The 20,680-nt window shown below is 39.4% G+C and overlaps 1 pseudogene; it reads right to left on the bottom strand.

Annotated features, from left to right (window-relative positions):
* The window catches only part of LOC127217654 (fidgetin-like protein 1), a 69,868-nt pseudogene extending 51,076 nt beyond the window's left edge, over positions 1–18,792 (bottom strand).
* Between the last annotated feature and the right edge of the window lie 1,888 nt (positions 18,793–20,680).

Below are 20,680 nucleotides of genomic sequence, written 5' to 3'. Positions count from 1 at the left end.
TTCCTTAGCAGAGCAGAGTTGTAACAGCTTTGGCAGGAGCCGGAGAAGAGCTGCTACATTTTTGCCAGGAAACTTCATTTGCAGAGCAGAGTAGAGCTGTAATGGCTCCCCCAGAGAGGAGGAACAGAGTTGTAGGTATCTTCTGACTTCCAATGGCCAGGATGCCTTTCCCTCCAGAGGTGTTAACACTTACCAACACTTACCAATAGTGCTCTGGAACTTTAAAGAAGTCATAGGGAATCACATTCTCTCATAATTACTTTGTTTTACACACACACACACACACACACACACACACACACACCACCATACCACCACACATAGATCAACCAACTACCCATGACTACCTAGAGGAGTGGTTCTCAGCTTTCCTAATGGTGTGACCCTTTAATACAGTAATTCACTTTGTAGTGACCCACAACCACAAAATTATTTTCATTGCTACTTTATAATTGTAAATTTGCTAGTAAATATCTGTGTTCTCCAACAGTCTTAGGCAGCCCCTGTGAAAGAGTTATCTAACAACCAAAGGAGTTGCAACCCACAGGTTGAGAATTGCTGCTTACCTAGAGGAAAACCTACTATTGCCACTTTCTTAAACTAGTATAATTTCTAACTTCATTCCAAGTATTTATCCTTATACTCAGAGATAAATGGAGTTCTTACCCCTTATCTAAGAAGTGTCTTTTTTGTGGGAGAATAGAGACCATTACAGAAATCCACATGTCAAATACAAAGAACAATTGATCATGGGTCCCTGGCACTAATGATAGTAGGCAAAAGTACTGGAAGCATATTTTAATATACTGAAGACAAAACTGTAATATAGGACAATTTATCATAATTTCAGATTAGAAAGTGTTCAATGATGTACCTAGAGCACAATCCCTAGATCTAAAGCTCAGAGACCATCCTGAAAAGAGAGATAAAAGATTCTAAGTGGCACAGGACCAAGATGTCTGCTGCATGATTGTGTCTCCTAGATATGACAGGGAAGCTATGTCATAAAAATCTCAACAATATGGTTGCCTAAGCAAGGCCTTAACAATGACAGTATCAGTTGGCGTGCCAATTTGAATGAAAGACAGCTCACAGGGCCCCATTCCTGAATGAATAGTTACAGGTCATTAATAGCAGCTAAGATAGAATGAATCAGTCTTCCCCAGGAATTGTGCCCTAAAGGCCATCCAATGCCAAATAGTCAGCTATAAACATAAAAAAATGAGCAACACTAAAGGGAAAGGGACTGTGTGTGGGGGGGGTATCTAAGTATGTAACAATAATAATTTAAAAAAATAAGAGGGCATGAATTTGACAGGACAGAGCAGGGAACAAGGAGGGATTTGGGGAGAGAAAAATGTTAATACAGTAGTCATATATGAATACAGTAGTCATATATGAAATTCTCAAAAATATTAAATACTGTGATAACGATATAAGAAAATTCAATTTGATTTTGAAGTCAACACTAATTGAATTGGAAAAATACTATTGTAATTTGTGTCTAGCAGTATCTTACACTCATAGGCTGTGGATTCAAAGGGAGGATCTATTAGATGGTAAATAGGAAAGACAATACATGATTCTCAAAAGGCAATTAATGACATTAGACAAAAGCACTGGAAAGTTACTATAGTACACTCAAGGCAAAACTCCATTGTTGAATAATTTTTTTATTACAATCTTAGATTAGAAAGTGTTAAATGAACAGGATGTTTTCAAGAGACTTCTGTAAACTGCTGATAAGAATTGTATTCAGGGACTTTTAGGTAAGAGGCCAGACTAAAGCCTACATGTAGCAAAGGAGAAAGTCATAATAAAAACTAGATTTATATCAAAGATAGAAATGCTGGAAGAGCTTTGGAAAATAGTGAAGAAAATGCATGAAAAATATCAAAGTCTTGGGGAATATTATTTTAAGCTGTTACTTTTGTTCATGTTACATTAGTTTAACTCTGTGAAGATGTTATTCTTTGACTGTCTAAAACACCTGATGATCTAATGAAGAGCTGAATGGCGAATAGCCAAGCAGGAGAAAGGATAGGCAAGGGTTGCAGGCCGACAGTATAAACAGGAGAAGAAATCTAGGAAGAGAAGAAGGCGTAAGAAAACAAGGAAAGAAGGATGTCAGGGGCCAGCCACCCAGCAAGCTATGAGAAACAAAGAAATATATATAGGAATAGAAAAGGAAAAGCTCAGAGGCAAAAGGTAGTTGGAATAATTTTTTAAAAGCTGGTAAGGAACAAGCCAACCTAAGCCAGGCATTCATAAAAATAAGCCTCCATGTGTGGGAGTTGGGTAGTGGGCCCCTCAAAATATCAGAAGAGCAAAACATTGCATTACAGCAAAGTTTTTTTTTCTTTTTCTAACAATGACTTCCATAGTGGCTGTAACACCAACAGCAATAATTACCTATCCTATTTGATTTTTTGATGATAGCCATTATTATTTTAGTGAAATGGAATCTTAAAGTAATTTTAATTTGTATATTTCTAATGGCCAAGGATATTGAACACATTTTAGGTGTTTAGTAACCATTGCTATTTCTTGTTTTTAGAACTCTCAATTCAATCCCAGAGTATATTTTTTTTTAAACAAGTTACTTTCTTGCCGTTTGAGTTTTGGTTTTATTTGAGGGGTTGTGTAGCACTAATTCTAATTGGTCTTAATAACAACTGGGAGTTAGCTATTAAGGGAGTGAAAGCTGAAGAATCACAGAAGGAGAGCAGTCAGCCATGAGAGTTCTTACCTCTACCAATATTTGGACTAAATGGGGGATCCTGTGCTCAGACTGCCTGATTCCTCAGACTGCTGCCTCGGACTGACTTCCAAGAGCTCCTGTCTCCTCTCACCTTTCATTCCTCTGCCCACCAAGCCATATCCATTCCTGTCTCCAACTCCTTAGTGTTGTGAGATTAAAAGCTTGTGATTCCAAGTTCTGGGATCAACTTCGAATGATCTCTGGTCCTCTTTTAGACACGTTCAATTTTGTGTAGCCCAGGGTAGCCTTGAACTCACAGAGGTCCGCCTGCCTCTGTCTCCCAAGGGTTGGGATTAAAGGTGTGCGCCATCACTGCCTGGCATCTATGGCTAACTAGTGTGGCTAGCTCTACACTATGATCTTCAAGCAAGCTTTATTTGTTAGATCATAAACAAAATATCAACCCAGAGTTGCATCTTCAAGATGATAATCCTCAGATGAATAAGTAGTGAATATTTTCTTCCATTCCATAGGCTGCATCATCATTTTTTGACAGCTTCCTTTGCTGCCCAGAAGTTTTTCAACTTCATGAAATTCCAATTATCAATTGGTGGCCTCTAAATTGCACAGCATGACAAAATGGAATTTCTCTCTGTCCTTAGACTTATTCATCAATGTAATCAATGTTTCACTAAAATCTGCCACTGAAGCTGAGACTTGGGAAGGCTACATGTATGCTTGTCAAATTGTGCAGAAAATGTCTCTTCTTAGATTTTTTACAACCTGAAGACTACTCCCCTATGTAGACTGCTCCCATGGAGATTAGCTAAATGTGCCTCCTTGCTTATACAACAACCCTGCTTTCTTGTTTACCTGTATATAGCAACCCCACATCCTTGTTCAGCTATATGCATTAACTCCACCTCTCTGTTCAACTGTATATAATAAGTATGATGAATTTACAGGGTACTGTACCTTTTCTATCCAAGAGACCACACTAATTGATCACAGTTTTTCTGTGTCTATGTCCTAGTACCACTGTCTGTCGTTTCTTAATTCCCTCGTCACCCCTAATCAGGTTTCCAGGAGCCAAGATGTTCAAGAGCATGGAAAATGGGCATTTAAAAAAGGACAAAAAGTTGGGTGGGTCTGGAAGGAAAGTAGATATGGGAGAAACTGAGGGTTTCTCCTAGAAAATAAAATCTCAAGACCATATGGATCCTGACAAAGTCTACCAACTTTTCAAGAAGACATAACATCAATAGTTTGAAATAGCAAAAAGGAAGAACCATTATCATACTCATTCTGTAAATTCAGTATTATCCAGATAGCAAAAACAGATAAAGACACAACCAAGAAGAAAACTATAGACTAACCTCTATGAAGGTAGAGTTAAAAAAAAAAAACTATCAATAAAATTCTTACAAATAGAATTCAAGAACAAAATAAGCAGATCATACTCTGTGACCAAGTTGGTTTTAGTTCAGAGATAAAAGATTGGTTCCACATACTCAAATCAGTAAGTGTAATTCATGAACATAAATAGATGTAAGGGAAGAAATCACATAATAATCTAGAGATAATTACAAGAGGCCTCTGATAAGCTCAAAATCCCTTCATAATAAAAAGCCATAAAGAAACTAGGAAACAAAAGGATTATATCTCAACATAATAAAAGCTCTATATAATACACTTAAAGGCACCATCATGCTAAGAGAGGAAAAAGAATTTCCTCTAAATCTGAAGTGAGCAAAGGGGGCTTCCTCTCTCCATGCTTATTCAGCAAAGTGTTTGAAGTCTTATATAAAACGATAAGAGAGAAAAATAAAATAGAGACAAATAAAAAAATAAGACAGAAAAGTATCCCTATGTGCCGACAATATGCTATTATATGTAAAAGGTTCCACCAAAAACAAAAAGTCTTCAACCTGATAAACCCTTTTGGCAAACTATCAGGATACAAGGTGACCCTACAAAAATCATTAGATTTTCTATACACCAATAGCAAACTTGACAATAAAAGAATCAGAGGTATGCCCCATTCAAAATAGCTTTTAAAGCTAAAATGCCTAGTAATAACCCTAACCAAAGCAAAAAAGCAGTACAAATAAAACTTTAAGACACTGAAGGAAGAAATTGTGATATTAAAATTGGAAATGCCTCCCAAACACATGTATTGACAGAATAATTATGGTGTCTTAGTTAGGGTTACTATTGTTGTGATGAAATACCATGACCAAAGCAACTTGGGGAGGAAACGGTTTCTTAACCTTCATTAAAGGAAATCAGGACAGGAACACAAGCAGGGCAGGAACTTGGAGGCAGAAGCTAATGGAGAGGTGCTGCTTACTGGCTTGCTCCTCATGGTTTGTTCAACCTCCTTTCTTTATCAAACCCAGGAGCGCTGGCTCAGGAATGGCACCACCAACAATGGGCTGGGCCCTCCCCCATCAATCATTAAGAAAATTCCTTACAGGTTTACCTGCATCCTGACCTTATGGAGGCATTTTCTTAACTGGGGTTGCTTAATCTCAGATTACTTTATCTTGTGTCAAGATGACATAAATCTAGCTGGCACAAGTACCTCCTTCTCAGCTTGACACACAAACACATTTCCTTTCTCATTCATCCTCAGGATCTCATGTAATAAATACAAATAATTAACTGGGTGGTAATGGCACATGCCTGTAATCCCAGCACTTGGGAGGCAGAAACAGGCAGACCTCTGTGACTTCAAGGACAGCCTGGTCTACAGAGTGAATTCCAGGAGAGCAAGGGCTACCCAAAGAAACCCTGTCTTTACAAATCCAAACACATTAAAAGTTCAGACTTTGTAAATATCCAATCTTTTAAAATCTGAAGTGTCTTAAAAGTCAGCCTCCTCAGCTGTGGGCATCCATAAAATCAAAAATAAATTAAATACTTTCTTACTTCAAGAGAAGAGAACCAGGGCACAATTGTGACAAAATCAAAGCAAAACCAAACTCCAAAAGTTAAATAAGTCAGCCTCCAATGTCTAGGATTCACTCATGATTTTCTGGGCTCCCCCAAAGGGCCTGAGTCATTTTTACAGCTCTGCCTTCTGTAGCACACACGGCTTATCCTCTAAGATCAGGAAGGCTCTCCAGCTTTTATGCTCAACTCCCACTGGCTACCCTCCACAAATGCTACTGTTCTTAGTAGTTTCCCATGGCACTGGCATCTCCAAAATACAGCATCTTCTGCTGTAACTGGGCTTTCACCAGCAGCCTCTCTTGATCTCTCTTCATGCTACCCAGCCTCAACTTCTTTGCATGACCCCATCAGTCCTGGGCCTTCAAATGCCTCTGAGGCTGCACCTTCCTTCACCAATGACCTATCCTGGCCTCTCAACAATGCCAAGACTCAGCTTCTCTCCATGATCTCTTCATGTCTTCAAATCAGTGCTCTTGGTTGACTCTTATACTACCAAGTTCTGGTGCCAGCACAAGGTACAACCTTGACCACTTCTGTAACACAGCTTCTCTGTGTTCTCAGAAAACACTTCCCAGAAGATTTCACCCCAGTGACGCTGGTCTCTTCAGTTAATTTCTCAGCTCCATGTGACCAGCATCAATTGTCCCAATAAAGCAAAGGTTTTTAATTTAGTGGTTATAGTATTTGTAAATCACAGCTGATTCTTCAGCACCAGCTGACCAGATACCACAGATTCTTTGCACAAAAGGCCCAGTACAGTCTTTGCTTCCCTCTGAAACTTCTCAAGACAGACCTTCATTGTCTGCTCTCAATATTCTTACCTTCCATACTCCTATAGAACTCAGCTCACTAAACTCTCAACACTCAATGGCTTTTCTACGCCAAAGTTCCAAAGTCCTTCTACAATCATCCAAAACAGTATTGTCAGGTCTGTCACAGTAATACCCCAGAACGCTGGTACCAACCAACTCATGTTACTATCACTGTGCTAAAATACAATGACCAACTTGTGGAGGAGTGAGTTTATTCAGCTTACTTTTCACACAGCACTGTTCATCAAAGTCCCTCATTGAGAATCCCAGCAAAGAAATGGTTTCATTTTAGTTACTCACAGATGATTCTTCAACCCCAGCTTATGCCAAATTAACATAAAACTATCATGCACATTGCAAAAATAGCTATATTATTAAAAGTGATCAACAGATTCAATATAATTTCCACCAGAATCCCAATGACAGGGCAATAAGATGATTCAGCAGAAAAAGGCACTTACCATCAAGAATAATGACCTGAGTCTTCAAACTGCTACACTCATTCTACGGCATGCTCTCCATCTTCCACTACCAACACACAAAATAAATAAATGCTAACTTATTTTTAAAATTCCAGTGATAATCTTCATAGAATTGTTCAATCAATAATCTTAAAATACAAAAGAGCTGTAATAGCTAAATCATTCTTCAACAGAAAGAACAATGCTGGAGTTAGCACAGTACTTGATCTCAAACTACTGAAAAGAATCAAAGTAATGCTCTGACCCCCACCAAAATTCCTCTGCCAGAGTTCCAGGCCCTGGCCAGAGATCTGCCTATCCCTGCAGGACCATCCAGACTACCTGCCTTGCCTGCTATTTGACCCCCATCGCCGGGCCTCTGCTGGAGCACAGAAAGAGAGGGTTGATCCAACAATCCCACCACCTTCGGAGAACTTCCTAGGACTGCTTTGAACACACTAGACACACCTATCCCCATGGGACCATCCTGAGTCCCTGCCAACATGACCTCTGACACCCACTGCCTGTCCTTGGCTGGAGCTCCAGCCCTGGTCGGAGATCCACCTATCCCCATGGGACCATCCTGAGTCCCTGCCTGCTGGATCTTTGACACCCACTGCTCTGTTGGAGCCTGATCTTTGATTCCCACTTCTGGGCCCTGCCTGAGGAGAAACCTCCTAGAGAGCTTGAACCACCCAGAGCTACGGACATCATACTTCTGACCCACCTAAGCCCACTGGAGGAGTAGCATACAAAGAGAAAATACCCACCTGCACCCCCTGGAAAAAGAAATGGGAAGACAACAGTACAATAAACACCTAACAATAGAAAGACAAGCATGACACCAACAAAATATAGGGACTCTATACCAACTAGACACGAACAACCCAAAAGAGGTGAAGCAGAGAAAGAATTAAAAAATAGCATCATAAAAATGATAGAGACTTCAAAGACGATGTGAGAAAATCCCTTAAAGAAATGGAAGAAAAAAACAAACAATTAAAAGAAATGAACAAATATCTTAAAGAAAGTACAGAAAGCCAAGAAAAAACAATTAAATAGGTGAAGGAAATAGTTCAAGACTTAAAAACTGAAATAGAGACAATAAAGAAAGCACAAACTGAAGGAATGCTGGAAATAGAAAAAGTGGGCAAATGATTGGGAACTACAGACACAAGCATAACCAACACAATACAACAGATGGAAGACAGAATCGCAGGCGCTGAAGATAAACTAGAGGAAACAGACTCATCAACCAAAGAAAATGTTAAATCCAACAAATCCTTAACACAAAACATTCGGGAAATGTGGAACACCATTAAAAGGCCAAACCTGAGAATAATAGGCATAGAGGAAGGCGAGGAAGCCCAGCTGAAAGGTGCCGAAAACATATTCAACAAATCACTGAAGAAAACTTTCCCAATCTGAAGATGGACATGTCCATGAAAGTACAAAAAGCATACCGAACCCCAAATAGGCTGGACCAAAGAAAAAAGACCCCTCGACACATAATAATCAAAACACCTAGCATACAGAATAAAGAAAGAATATTAAGAACAACAAAGGAAAAAGGCCAGGTAACATATAAAGGCAGACATATCAAAATTACACCTGAATTCTCCATGAAAAATCTCAAGGCCAGACAGTCCTAGATAGATGTTCTATAAGTACTAAGAGTCCATGGATGCCAGTCCAGGCTACTATACCCAGGAAAAGTCTCAATCACTATAGAAGGAGAAAACAAGATATTTAATGATAAAGCCAGATTTTCACAATATGTATCTACAAATCTAGCCCTACAGAAAGTACTGGAAGGAAAATTCCAAACCAAGGAATTTAACTATGCTAAGTTAACTATGCTCTCAAAGACATAGGCAATGGATAATCCCACTTCACAGGCTCAAGGGTAAAGCAGGGCAAATATATTCAAATACCAGCAACAACAACAAATCTAAAACAGACAAGCATTAACAATCAATGGTCCTTACTTTCCTTCAACATTAATGGTCTTAACTCGCCTATAAGAAGACACAGGCTAACAGAATGCTGTATACAAGAAACACATCTAAGCTTCAAAGACAGACATTACCTCAGAGTAAAGGGATGAAAACATCTTATAATCAAATGGGCCCAAGAAGCAAACAGGTGTGTCTATCCTAATATCAAAACAGTTAAGACTTCAAACCAAAATCAATCAAAAGAGATGAAGACAGTCATTTTGCATTCATCACAGAAGACATCCATCAGCACAAAGTCTCAATTCTGAACATCTATGCCCCAAATACAAAGGCACCCATGTTCATAAAAGAACTGCTAGTAAAACTCAAAGCTCACATAAAACCTCACACACTTATAGGAGGAGACTTCAACATACCACTCTCACAGCTGCAAAGGATTACCAGTCAGAAACTTCACGAAGAAACAAAAGACTAACAGAAGTTATGTCTCAATGGGGTTTCACAGACATCTATAAAACATTCAATCCAAACACAAAAGAATATAACTTATTCTCTGCTCCACATGGAACATTCTCTAAAATCGACCACATACTAGGCGAAATAAAATGCCTTAACAGATACAAAGAAATTGGAATAGTCTCCTGTATCTTATCAGACCACCATTCTTTAAAGTTGAAATTCAACAACAACACAAATCACAGAAACCCTACAAACTCATGGAAACTGAACAATGCGCAATTGCACCATACTTGGGTCAAAGAAGAAATAAAGAAATAAATTAAGAACTACCTAAAATTCAATGGGAATGAGGACACAACATACCCAAACCTATGGGACACCTTGAAAGCAGTGCTACAAGGGAAGTTCATTGCAATAAGTGCCCATATGAAGAAAACAGAGGATAGTCAGTCACATTAGAGAATTACAGCACAACTGAAAGCCTTAGAACAAAATGAAGCAAAATAACACCAGAGGAGTAGATGCCAGAAAATAATCAATATGACGGCTGAAATCAATAAAGTAGAAATCAGGAAAACAATACAAAAAAAAATCAATGCAATAAAGAGTTGATTTTTTTGAGAAAATCAAAAAGATAGATAAAACTTTGACCAAACTAACCAAAAAGTGGAGAGAAAACATGCAAATTAACAAATTCAGAAACAAAAAGGGGTACATAACAACAAACACTGTGGAAATTCAGACAATTTTCAGGTCATACTTTGAAAACCTGTAGTCCACAAAATCTGAAAATTCAAAGGAAATAGAAAAATTTCTGTATAACTATAACTTACCAAAATTAAAACTAGAACAGATAAGAAACTTAAATAGGCCCATAACCCCTAATGAAATAGAAGCAGTCATCAAAAGCCTCCCAACCAAAAAAAAATCCCCAGGATCAGATGGCTTCAGTGCAGAATTTTACCAGAAATTCAAGGAAGAGCTAATACTCCTCAAATTGTTCCACACAATAGAAACAGAAGGCTCATTACCAAATTCTTTTAATGACGTCACAATCACCTTGGTACCCGAGCCATATAAAGACACAATTAAAAAGGAAACTACAGACCAATATCTGTCATGAACATTGAAGCAAAAATACTCAATAAAATACTGGCAAACTGAATCCAAGACTATATCCAAGAAATCATCCACCATGACCAAGTAGGTTCATCCCTGGTTTGCAGGGATGGTTTAACATACGAAAATCTATCAAAGTGATCAACCATATAAACAAACTGAAAATGAAAAACCACATGATCCTCTCCCTAGATGATGAAAAAGCCTTCAAAAAATTCAACACCCTTTCATGATAAAGGTCTTGGAGCTATTAGGGATAACAGAAACATACCTAAATATAATAAAAGCAATATACAGTAAACCAACAGCCAACATCAAACTGAATGGAGAGATGCTTAAGGTGATTCTTCTAAAATCAGGAACAAAACAAGGCTGCCCTCTCTCTCCATATCTCTTCAATATTGTACTTGAAGTTCCAGCTAAAGCTATAAGACAACAAAAGGAGATAAAGAAAATACAAATTGGAAAGGAAGAAGTCAAATTTTTCTATTTGCATATGATATAATAGTTTACATAAGTGACCCAAAACACTCTACCAGGGAACTCCTACAGCTGATAAACACATTCAGCAGACTAGCAGGATACAAGATAAACTCAAAAAAAAAATATCAGTAGCCCTACTTTATTCAGTTAATAAAGGGATTGAGAAAGAAATGAGAGAAAAATCACCCTTTACAATAGCCACAAACAATATAAAGTATCTTGTGGTAATGCTTACCAAACAAGTAAAAGACCTATATACTAAGAACTTTGTGTCTTTAAAGAAAGAAATTAAAGAAGATACCAGAAAATAGAAAGATCTCCCATGCTCTTGGATAGGTAGGATAAACATAGTAAAAATGGCAATCTTGCCAAAAGAAATCTACAGATTCAATTCAATCCCCATTAAAATCCCAGAACAATTATTCACTGACCTTTAAATGATAATAATTAACATTATATGGAAAAGAAAAAGACCCAGGATAGCTAAATCAACCCTGTACAATAAAGGAACTTCAGGAGGCATCACCATCCCCGACTTCAAGCTCTACTACAGAGCTATAGTCCTGAAAACAGCCTGGTATTGGCACAAAAATAGACACATAGACCAATGGAATCAATTTAAAAATCCAGACATTAACTCACACTCCTAGGAATAACTGATTTTTGACACAAAACATCTAAAAGGTACAATGCAAGCAGGAAAGCATCTTCAACAAATGGTGCTGGCACAACTGGATGATGGTGTGTAGAAGACTGCAGATAGACCATGTCTATCTCCATGCATAAAACTCAAGTCCAAATGGATCAAAGATTTCAATATAAATACAGCCACACTGAACCTCTTAGAAGAGAAAGTGGAAGGTATTCTTGAACAAATTGGTACAGAACACAACTTCCTTAACATAACTCCAGTAGCACAAACTCTGAGATTGACAATTAATAAATGGGACCTCCTCAAACAAAAAAGCTTCTGTAAGGCAAAGGACACAGTTGACAAGACCAAATGGCAGCCCACAGACTTGGAAAAGATCTTCACCAACCCTATATCTGACAGAGGGCTGATCTCGAAAATTTACAAAGAACTCAAGAAACTAATCAACAAAACATCAAATAGCCCTATTAAAAAAATGGGGGTACAGAACTGAATAGAGAACTCTAATTAGAGGGAATCAAAAACGCTGAAAGACAAAGTGCTCAACATCAGGGAAATGCAAATCAAAACAACTCTGAGATACCATCTTACTCCTGCCAGAATGGCCAAAATTGGAAACACCAAGGACAGCTTAAGTTGGAGAGGATGTGGAGAAAAGGGAACACTCCTCCATTGCTGGTGGGAGTGCAAACTTGTACAGCCATTTTCGAGATCGGCATGGCAGATCCTCAGAAAAATGGGAATTGGTCTACCACAGGACCTGACATATACCCAAATGATCCACGTCCATGCAACAAAGACATGTGCTCAGCTATGTTCACAGCTGCATTATTTGTAATAGCAAGAACCTAGAAGCAACCTACATGCCCCACAACTGAAGAATGGATGAAGAAGATGATGTGGCATATCTACACAATGGAATACTACTCTGCAGAAAAATTGCAATTCGCAGGAAAATGGATGGAACTTGAAGAAACCATCCTGAATGAGGTAACCCAGCCACAAAAAAGGGGAACATGGTATGTACTCACTCATATATGGATTTTAGACATAGAGCAAAGTATCCCCATCCTATAATTCACCGCCACAGAAACTAGGATACAAGGAGTTATCCTAAGAGAGTCATACAAGGTCCCTCACAGAAGGGGAAAGGGACAAGATCTCCTGCATTTGGGGAATGGGGGGGCAGTGAGTGGAGTGGGAACTAGGAGAAAGAGAACAGGAGGAGAGGAAAGCACGTGGGATTAGGAAGATTGAGTTGGGGGGAATAGATGGAGAGAGAGAGAAAGAGAGGGAGAGAGAGAGAGAGAGACCTTAAAAGTGGGAGCCATTATAGGTTTTAAGAGCAAACTGAACCTAAAGAGATTTCCAGAGACCTACAAGACTGACCCCATCTAACAATTTGAGTAACAGTGCAAAGGCACCATGAATGCCCTTCCCTGATAATGACACTCACAACTAACTTATCCACCATTATAGAGCCCTCATCTAGTAGCTTATGGAACAGAAGCAGACACCCACAGCTAAACACTGAGACAAACTGGAATCCAGATGCAGAAAGGGAGGACAAAATCAGGCTTCAGAAACACATAGAGATAGCTGACCTGAACAAGGAGGAGCTCATGAACCCCAGACTGATAGCTGGCAATCCAGCCTGGGACTGACTCAGACGCCCTGAACATGGGTCTCAGCTAGAAGGCCTGGGCAGTCTAAGGGACCTCATACAGTGGAACCAGGATGTATCCCTGGTGCACAAAAGGACTTTGGGAGTACATTCCCCATGGAGGGATACTCCCTTAACCTAGAGATAGGAGAGAAGGCCTAAACCCTACTCCAAATGACTTGACAGATTTAGATAACCCCTCCTGGAAGGCATCACCCTACATGTGGAATGGGGGAGGAATGGGAGGAGAGGGTGGTTGGGGGGCATGAGTGGGTCAGAGAGAATGAAAGAGGGAGGGAGGCTGAGAGGGAAGAACGGAGGGAGGGAGGAAGGGAAGGAGAGGGAAGTGCATCGATATGTAAAATAAAAATTAAAAAAAAATAAATGTACAACAGTAAAAAAAAAAAAGAATCATAGTAACAAAAACAGTATTGTACTGGTACAAACAAAGGCTGGTACCAACAAAGTAGATAAAGCACCTTGGTATAATCCCACATACCCACAGCAACTTTGGTTAAGTAGTAGTTTCAAAAACCTACAATGAAGATAGCCTCTTTAACAAATAGTGCTGGGAAAACATGCTGAATAATGGTACTAGATTTGTATCACTCACCCCACACAAAAACCAATTATAAATGGATCAATAGTTCCAATGTAAATCCTGAAACATTGATAGTGCCAAATCCTAGCCACTACAGCACTAGGAAACAGTACTGAAACTTTTATATTGTGAGAGGACAGAAAACACAAAACACACTGAGACTTAGACATAGTCAATGGCTTTCTGAGTAGGTGCCAACAGCATTGGAAATAATCCCGAGAATTGGCAAATGGGATTACATTAATTTTCATCTGTTTATTTTCTGTATATGTATATATACATACATACATACATACATACATACATACATACATATATACATACATACATACGTGTGTGCCATGAAACTGGAAAAGGGGCCATGGGGGGATTTGTCATGGAGGTTGGAAACAGATAATGGAATGCCTAGACTAACTGGGGCATAGACTAACTAAGAATCAGCAGGTGAGGGCCACAAATGAGAAACTGTGGGAGGGGAACAACAAGAACAAAAGCCATGGTCCCTTAAGAAGGAAGGTTAAAGTTAAACAATACTTATCAAACAAAACTCTAATGGGTTTTACCATGCCATTTCCATGCCTGTGCCACTCATTATACTTTAACCTTCCTTCTGAGTGGGGCCCAGTCCTGGCTTTGGCTGATGGGACATGTGAGGAAATGGAAAGAGGACACTGCCACTTTGGTCATAATACTATGAAGAAGGACAAAGAGCCCAGCATTATGAGGGATCATGGTGAACAGAATTAGAATGACCTGACTCAGGCAAGCAGCAGGCATGATAAATGGGTTTTTCTACAAAGCCCTGGGATTTAGTGGTTATTTCTAATTAAAAAAAAAAAAACCTAGTCCATATGGACCCATAATCAGTGTGTGTTTAGTTTTAAACGTGGGTTGTAGATCATAAAAGTAAAAAGGAGATCATAACAGGAGAGGAAGGTTCCCCAAGGGAGTGAGAAATGGCGCAGGTAATAGAATGAATGAAATCAAAAGCATCAACAGTCCTTGATCAAATTTCTCTAAACTGTTACATTTGGCAGCAGAAAGTGCCATTGCTTGTATCACAGATTTCAAAAGAGGGCCTGTTCCCTTTCTTAAGAGGTTAGGAGTAGTATGAGCTTAGAGACCAGAAACAAAATTTTAAAACTCAAACTGTTTAACTAATGGCTAGTACTTGATATGGCATGAGCAAGTTATATCTGAACCCTAGAGATTTTATTTTCCATTCATAACATATGATATCAGCAACTACCTCTGGGGATTAGTGGAAAAGAGAAATAATACAATGCACATACGACATTTGGCATTGAAGTTGAAAGGCAGTGAATATTCCATGAGTATCATCATCACTGTCTCTCAGTGTGCATTTACAGTCTTATTTTTTAAACACCATGAGGTTCATAACTTTATGGCTCCTCACATGTTGGAGAGAAGCTTTTGTGCATGCAAATATCTCTTGATTCCTCTGTCCCTTCAGTGAAAAAAGTTGTGTATATAGAAATAAAATACTAGCCTCGACTTGTGTGTATATCTAAGATCATGTAAGTCATTACAATGTGTTTTTGAGAGTTGCCACTTCACTGCACTATAAAAGGTTTCCTGGAAAAAGTATTAACAGATGGCCTCTTACTCTCTGAGACTGTTAGTAGCATACCAGATGGCAACCAAAATGAGAAGATTCAACTTCAATTCTCTAAACTGAAGGAAAAGTGACACTGGATTTTTAATAGGTGTGCAGCATTAGAAGTAGCAAAGAAATAATCGGTTAAGATAATAAACCTCATCAATGTGCCGTATTTCAATGTGAATTCCAGTCTGCAATGTCTTAACGCTTGCCAAACAGCTTATCCCAAATGCTGCAAATAGTTTGCCCAATACAAACAGAATTTTTATTCGAAATGACTAACAGATTTATGAGGTGTAAGGCAAGTCTAAGGACTAAAAGTACAAGGCAGTGCCCCCAGGGACTGTGCTCTGTGCCATGGACACTACTTTCTCTCCAAGACCACTCATTAATTTGCAGCGTTTTCTCTTATTGTTGGAAATATTCAACCTCAGCTTAACTGTCAAACTTTTGACAGCAAAGTAGTAACTGTTCAAGGATCCTTATCATCTTTGCAGATGTCCCAGTCACCTACTGGTCAATGAAAGCATAAATGCAGCTCCCTTCCCAGATACTGCTACAGTACAGATTCTGTCGGGTGCCCTAGCATTCCAAAGAATGCTTGTCCCATCAGCTCACTTGTGCTTTCAGATCAAGGTTGGAAGCTGGGCTTTTTGCCATCTCCAGTTACATGAGTGAACAATTACAGTTAGGAGCATCAGATAACCCTCATGTCCCTGTGTTTTATGAGGATTGTGGACCCTATGAAGTAGGTAGTTAACTATTCCATTGTGTAACCTATCATATATCTTCAAATGAGGACCCACTGGGTCATACTATACATATGGGGTTTTGGCAAGTGACTAGAAACTTACCAAATTTGTGACATTCAGTCGGGAGACATGGCGAATCACAGCATCCTTGACTATAAGACTTTAACAGAGAGTTAATCCTGATTTATTAGCATTGACTACTTCTCCCGTTCTTGCTCACATACAGTTCTAGTACAGGGAAAGAAGAGACAGAAAACAAGCGTGACTGCTACAAGGTGAATCAAATGTAGCTGAGGGGATGGCTCAGTTGGCAAAGGGTTTATCATACAAGCATCAGGCCCTGAGTTCAAATCCCCCACACCCACGTAAAACGCTGGGTATATCAACATGCATCTCTAAACAAACTGCAAGGGAAACAAACAGGAAAATCCCTGAATCTTTTTAGCCAGACAGTCTAGTGAAAAAGAAAAGAAGAACATGTTAATGGGGTGGGGGCTAATCAGCACAAAATAGAATTCTAAGAAATCCAAGTTGCTAAGTGTGTATAGTGCTATGGAAAGAGCCATCGGGTCTGAAGTTATCAATGACAAGATCTTTGCTGACGATAGGCACTAAACTTCCTCAGTAGTAAAACAAAATATGGCCACCCACCTCTCTGAGTGACATTCAAAATGATTTCACTTCCCTGGACTTGGGATAGTGAGAATTAGTATGTATCTATTCTGCTGCTAGAAAGAGGGAAACCCTGCAATAAATTCTTTAATGATTTTGCCTTATATATCACTGTCTGATATTCCCATTAGCTTGAACATATCTATATCCCCATTTCTGGCATCCTCAGACACCCGATAAATGGATTTCTTAACATGAGAGCTATTTTAGAGATAAGAGCTTTATAAATCCAGTGAGCTCCATGAAACTATATGTATAAAAGTATATATAGTGTGCATGTGAGTACATGGCATTGTGGAGCTAAGCATAGGCTCCCTTGGATCCCTTAAATAACTCATGGCTCAAAAGCAGTTCAGACTTTTTTCCCACATTGCTATCATATTGCATAACCTAACAGTTATAAGGCTGGTGCAGGAATACTGTCATGAGTTTAAGGCCATCCTGAGCCACACAACAAGTATCAGGCAAGCCAAGGTTATTTAATTGTAAATTGCATTAAAACAGCAATAGTTTTAAAAACAATTCACTTCTTTATAATGTGGTAGCCTCACCAAAAAAAAAAAAAATGGTTTCTGATAAATACTACCACCAGACACGGCCCCTAGGTATCAATTAGCATCTCTTCTTGGCACTTTTCGTCTCCCCATCCCCCATTTGCAGCAATGCAGTGCTTACCTTGTGTTAACCACATCACTTCTGTCTAAAAACTGTCACAAGAGTTTTTACTACTTGCCTCTGTTAAAGATATTATCAAAGTCAAATAACCACCCTTTTGTCAGCTACCAATTCCTCATTCCATAGGTAGCTTTGTAGGGTTTGTACTAGTAATTTCACTGACATTATTTCATCATTCGGAAATCAAAAGAGTTCTGGTGGAAATCTAGCTCTGCACACTTGAATGTCTTCCCTCATACTACCTTAGGGCCAAAAATGAGGTTATATTAGGCTTATAATAATTAAATGAAAACATGGTTGACTATTAAGAGCATAAGACAACTATGAATTTGAAAACTACACCATCATCCTCTCAAAGAAAGCATTTTTATAAAGGTGAACAGACTGATAAAACATTACATATTTATCATGGTGGTGTTTAGCAGGAAAAATCCCACTGAGAAAGCATTGCTCTTGGCTACAGCATTGGCTGCCATCCAAAATTCACAGACTATAAACAATGAAAACCTTGCCATGAAGAAAACTTAGGGATAGAACTCACTTGGGGTCCCTGACTTTCAGAGGAAATGCTCAAGCCATAAGTCAAAGTAACATTTTCATCAGCCCAAGGTGGCAGGCAGGATAAACGACCTGGTGGTGAGTGCACACGTTGAGAGGGGCCTGGGAGAGAGTCCCTCAGGAAATACTTGTGGAATGCTGACTCCTAACCCAACATGCCTGTGCCAGAGAGGAAGGCCTCGTGGAAGGTGTTAGACCACTGTGGGAAGCTAAGCTAGCCAGTGAAACAGTGAAACACTGTTGACTTTCTGTTGAAACAAGCCTCTAGCTTTACCAGCTGCCCAATTCAGGGCATGTGCTGCTGCCAGGCTTTAATGATATGTGCAGTTAAGAAAATTGGAGATGCCCCTAAGTTGAGTCTGAACACTGGCACCTAATGCTTACCTAGTCCAGAAGATGACAGTTTTCTCTGTGATGACAATTCCAGATGGGCAGATGGCAACATATTTTGTACTATAGTTTTCTGAAGCACTGACATTTTCCAGCTTTTGAAGATGCAAATTTGCAATGTGTGAAGTGAAAAGTACAGTACTGATTTCTTTGAAACGTTGAAAGGAAGACAAAAGATTAAAAAATTCTTTACCCCAACGGTCACTGGACTGGATCCACCTTGAGCTGGTAGTTACTAACCCACCTCGCTCAGGCTTCATGTCTAAACACCTAACTTGGAGGGTGTTAGAGAAGAAGTGGGGAGAGTATGCCAAGGACAGATAATGAGAAGAGTTCATTGAGTAGAACTCTAAAGAACTGGGTCAGCTAGGGGCCACTCCCCTAAAGGGAGGTGGGTAGATTCTACCTAGAGGCTGTGGCAACGGCCTTAAATCCACTACCTAGGAGAATGAATCTTCACTAATTTTTTTTCCTGAAGATGTAGACTATTCTTTGTATTTCTCAAGATGTAGACTATCATTTTGGAATACATAAACTGAAGTGAAGGTCAGGGAGACATATCGGTCAGTAAAAGCTCTTGCTGAGCAAGCAAAAGGACTTCCGTTTTAATCTCTAGCATCACACTTTGTAAAATTCCATGCATGGTGGTGTATCCTTGTAACCCCAACACTGAGGAGGCAAAAATAGGCAGATCTCTATGGAAAGGGAGCTTAATTTGCTTGGTATGCTCAGCATAGAGAGAGACTGTGTCTCAAAAGTCCTGTAAGCAACTCTTCTGGCCTCTACACACATATATATGAATGCATACACATGCACACACACACACACACACTTGCACAAGTAAATACACACACATACATGTACCTATGTGGAAAAATAATGAGTGAAAGGGGGCACCTTCCTGTGTCCAGTGAATCATGGCAATGGCCTGCACAAGACATTTTTCAGAGACCAAAGTGAAGCATAGAGATTTCGGGGTGATGAAAAAAATGCCTCAAAAATATCTGTAATGTTAGAATCAAAGTGGACTCCAACACATAGATAACTCCATGAGATACTTCATGGGTGCTTTTGGATTTTGAATTTGAGCTTTTCTGTGAGCAATGACGAGTACAAGAGAACGGAACCATTTGGACTTGCAAGTGTTGATCAGTGAGCTAGGCTCCTCACCACACACCAATCTCCCAATGCCTCCATCACAGTAATATATGGCTACACTCTGTGAAACAACCATTGAAACCACTTATTGACTAAATGTATGTGAAAAGGTCAAAGATCTCTTAAATATATGAAGTAAGTCTCTCAGTAATTCACACGTGGAAAATACTACAGTTGACACATAATTAGTTGCTTGAAAATGTGACCAAGTACTACCAAGTACTACTCAGCTCTCTGAGAGAAAATATGCTTATTTATTTTTCTTATTTTACATATTGATCCCAGTTCCCTCTCACTCACTCACTCACTCTATGCCACCCTACAATACTCCCTACCACCATCCCTTCCCATCCCTTCCCCCACTCCACATGTAGGGTGATACCTTCCAGGAGCGATCCATCAAAATTTGTCAAGTCATTTGGAGTAGGGACTAGGCCCTCCCTCCAGCCTCCTGGTTAAAAGAGTGTCTCTCCATGGGGAATGTGCTCCCAAAGTCCTTTTGTGCACAAGGGATACATGCTGGTTCCACTGTTCGAGGTCCCTTGGACTGCCTAGGCCTTCTAACTGAGACCCATATTCAGGGGATCTGGGTTGGTCCAATACTGGGTTCCCAGATATCAGACTGGGGTTTCATTAGCTCCTCCTTGTTCAGGTCAGCTATCTCTGTGGGTTTCTGTAGCCTGGTCTTGTCCTCCCTCTCTGCATCTGGATTCTAGTTCGGCTCAGTGTTTACCTGTGGGTGTCTGCTTCTGTTCCATCAGCTACTAGATGAGGGCTCTCTGATGGTGGATAAGTTAGTCATTGATCACATTATTAGGGAAGGGCACTTATGGTAGCCTTTGCACTGTTGCTCAAATTGTTAATTCGGGTTAAGTGTTGTAGGTCTCTGGACATTTCTCTAGGTTCAGTTTCTTCTTCAACCCTATAATGGCTTCCTCTTTTATGTTCTCTCTCTTTCTCTCTCTCTCTCTCTCTCTCTCTCTCTCTCTC

Source organism: Phodopus roborovskii, unplaced genomic scaffold (genome assembly GCF_943737965.1).
Source record: "Phodopus roborovskii unplaced genomic scaffold, PHOROB, whole genome shotgun sequence".
NCBI classification, from domain to species: Eukaryota; Metazoa; Chordata; class Mammalia; order Rodentia; family Cricetidae; genus Phodopus; species Phodopus roborovskii.
Note: the sequence above shows the minus strand (reverse complement) of the source record. Positions and strands in the feature narration are given on the sequence as shown.